This window comes from Lactuca saligna, chromosome 6 (assembly GCF_052625555.1).
Source record: "Lactuca saligna cultivar CGN05327 chromosome 6, ASM5262555v1, whole genome shotgun sequence".
Lineage (NCBI taxonomy): Eukaryota > Viridiplantae > Streptophyta > Magnoliopsida > Asterales > Asteraceae > Lactuca > Lactuca saligna.
Window position 1 is genome coordinate 52,071,571 of NC_136422.1, and position 4,021 is coordinate 52,075,591.

The following is a 4,021-nucleotide window of genomic DNA, read 5'->3' on the forward strand; positions in this document are numbered from 1 at the left end:
ATTGCAATAAATGAACTTTATGCAAGTAAACTCACACAAAGGATCGAAAAAATTAGGAATTAGCTTAATTATTTAGAACCGTTCCCCGGCAACGGCACCAAAAACTTGATGTGTGTAAAATCAACAAGTTTTATCCCTACTTTTTATTAATAAATTGAGCACACAAAGGCAGTGAACCTATCTTTAAGTGGTATAGATTGATAAGTAAGGTATCGAACTCAGGGAACGGAAAATTAAACTAATAACTAATTTTAACTAAACAAATAATAAAAGTAAAGGGTTTTTATCTAGTTTTGCAAGACTAGAAACTTAGACAAACTAAATTAACTAATTAACTAAAACAACAACTATTCACCAAATTTGATAAAGATGTTTCCATTTAGGTTCAACCAATTCACTCCTATGGTTATTTAAGTTTAAGGTAGATTAATTGCTATTGGTTACCAATTATAATAGTTAGGTTCATATTCATTACTCCTAACCCTTAGACAATTAACTAATTTAAGCGTTGATCAAGTGTTTAAACTAATTAATTCCCTAGATTAATTATTTGGATTAAATAAGATTTGTAATGGTCAATTAAGTTATTAATTCAATTAACCTCTTGTTGATGGTTTCTCAAACAAGCTCACACATTAATCTTCCTATTTTCTTATTAATCTTTGTTTCATAATCATTACTTCTAAGCATATGGTTTAGCATTCACATAGGCATATGAGGTTAACAATTAAGTGATGTTCATGCAACCTAATTTCCTTCCAATTAACAGAAAATAGTAGTGATTAATACATAAGGTTCTTTAAGAAACTTAATTTAATAAATCACCAATAGACAATTAAGCAAGAATCAATAATCAAACCATAGGAGTTCTTTGGTATTCCCCAAACAGAAACAAAAACGAATTTAGCTCATAATTGCAGTAGAAACAAACATAAAAACAAAGTTTACTAAAGCAAACATATTCAATTCCTAAGTCTAAGTGGTAGAATTAACCTAATTGCTTGAATTCTTCCAACTATTGAAGCCTAGGGTTCCTTAGCGTCTTCTGAATCTCTTAGTCGCAGCTAAACCTTCAAAAATCGCCAGGAGTATGATCCCATGAGATAAGGATTCGTCTTTTATAGATATCCCAAAACAGGGTGTACTCGGCGAGTAGCAGAATCAACTCGCCGAGTAGATCCATACTTATCCGTCTTGAATCATCAGTCGTATTTATCTTCTGGAATATCCTCGTGTACTCGCCGAGTAGGGTCGATCTACTCGCCGAGTATATCCCCTTCTTTCACTCTTTGATCTTCAATTGCTTCCCTTTTCTCCTTTTTGCTTCCAAGCATATCTTTTGGACTGAAAACACAATTCACAACATTTTAAGTACCTTTTGTCCACATTATTCACATAATTAATCAAAAATAACTAAAAATATATGCTAAATAATTAACTAATTATGCACATATCACGTTTCAATTCTCCCCCACTTATCTTATACTTCTTCCTCGAAGTCTGTTGCTATCGATCCTGAATATAACTCTGGATAGTGCTCCCTCATCTCCTTCTTAGTCTCCCACGTCCACTCTGAACCCTTCTGGTGCTACCACTGCACCTTCACTAACTGGACCACCTTGTTTCTTAAGGTCTTCGTCTTCCGATCTAAGATCGCAAATGGCCTCTCGATATAATTCAGGCTGATATCAACCTGAATATCCTCCATTGGTATCACTACTGACTCATCCACCTAACACTTCCACAACTGAGAGACGTGGAAAGTGTTGTGGATCTGGATAAGCTCTGTTGGAAGATACAAATGGTAGGCAACCCAACCTACACCGGCCAAAACCCTAAAAGGACCAATGAACCTAGGGCCCAGCTTGCCCCTCTTCCGGAACCTATTGACATCCTTCCAAGGTGACACTTTCAGGAGGACCCTATCGCCCACCTGAAACTCCAAGTCCGAACGCCTCCTGTCGGCGTAACTCTTATGCCGACTCTGCGCAGTCCGCAGTTTGCTATGGACCTGCTGGATCAACTCTGTGGTCTCGAGCACCACCTCAATTCTCCCTCTGACCCTCTAAACGACCTCGCCCCAACAAATCGGGGTCCTACACTTCCTCCCGTAAAGCATCTCAAAAAGAGGGTGGTCAATACTGGCTTGATAACTGTTGTTATATGAAAATTCCGCTAATGGAAGACACGTATCCCAAATGCCACCAAAATCTAGAACATATGCCCGAAGTATGTTCTCAAGAATCTGAATCATTCTCTCGCTCTGCCCGTCCGTCTGAGGGTGGAATGCGGTGCTGAAGTGAAGACGAGTCCCCATCTCGTCATGAAACCGCTTCCAAAACTGGGAAGTAAACCTAACATTTAGATATGATACTACTGATACAGGCACTCCATGTCGTGCAACTACCTCGCACACATAAATATCGGCTAGCTTCTCAGCCGATATCCTCTTGAATAGGTATGAAATGCACGCTCTTGGTCAGTCGATCCACTATGGCCCAAATCGAATCAACTCTGCGTATAAAGAAAAAGAAAAAATATTAATACGCTTGCTACTGATCAAACAAAGCCAAAAACAAACAGTAAGATAGTTACAACATCACATATTCCAATTCAAGTTCCTAGGGACTTTAGAACGATTCCTAATCTAATTAAAGACTAAGTTACTCGCATGTAAAAAAGTTTTTCAATCTTATCATTATGGAAGATAAAGAATATTTTGAATTTTGACATCAGTAGCGCCCACATGAACGCTAACGACCGTATCAAAAATCTTCAAAGCTAATTTGATAGATCCCACTCCAAGCAAAATGAGTGACACATATTTTTAATAACATTTTTTTTGTGTTACTATAATAATTATTATTATGTTTTTAGTGACATTTTACATGCCACTATAAAATTAGTACATTTAATGGTACTTAATAAATTATGTCACTAATGTTAATATTATTATCGGAATATAAAATTAAAATGCAACTAATAACTCTTTATTTCGTGCCATATACTTTTTTATATGTCACTAAAGTTTAATGATATGTTTTACCAATTTCTTTTTATGCCACTAAAAAAAGGTGAATTCTCGTATCTTATTTCCCTATCTCAAAAATGAATGAGAACTTATTGCTAAAAATATATGAAATTTGATGTTTGACCTTTAATGTTTTATCATTTATTCTACCCTAATCGATCACACTTCATAGCTTAATCATACCACCATTAGAGACGGACCATCAAAACAGAAGTCGTAGACCATCACTTTGCATCACGACATCATGTATGATTCCAATTTTCAACTCACATTCCTAAGCCTCTCTATTGGTTAAACCCTAACCTCATCAAGCCTCTCCACTCGAAATATCTCTTCTAAACCCTAATTTTAAAGTCTACACACAATCCACTATACATGGTTGCATTTTTATGGAAGCTGTTAATTAAGTTTGATCAGAGTAGAATGATTTAGTTTATCATTTTATTTGTAAAATCTATACCAATTTTTTTTTTTTTTTTTTTTTTTTAGTTCATTCTCATATTGTCTATTTTAAAAATTTGTAACAACTCTCGGCACGATTCCACTATTCCGGTGACTTTTTTCTTCTGTTGGTAACATGGACCATTGATTTAACATTATCTCTTTTGTGCCAAGGAGTTTATCTTTGGATGTTGAAGTTTGTTGTTAAACTTATATGTTAGCTTAATTACCGTCAATGACTAGATTGAGACCTAACTCTCTCAAGACCAGTCACTTAATTATTTTTTTCACATCAATAATTATGTATATATTTACTTGAATATTTGAAAGATACCTTGAATCAAGAAGTTCGATCATGCAATTCTGAATGTTTTCTGGGGGACAACACCATGTTTTTTGAAACATCCAAAAAATCACCACAAGGAAAAAGGCCATTACCGGCGACAAAAGTCGCCGGTAAAAGTCCCAAAAATCGCCGGTACTGATAATAGCGGCGACGCGTCGCCGCTACTGCCTCGTCGCTATTGATCAGTTTGTCGCCGCTAATGA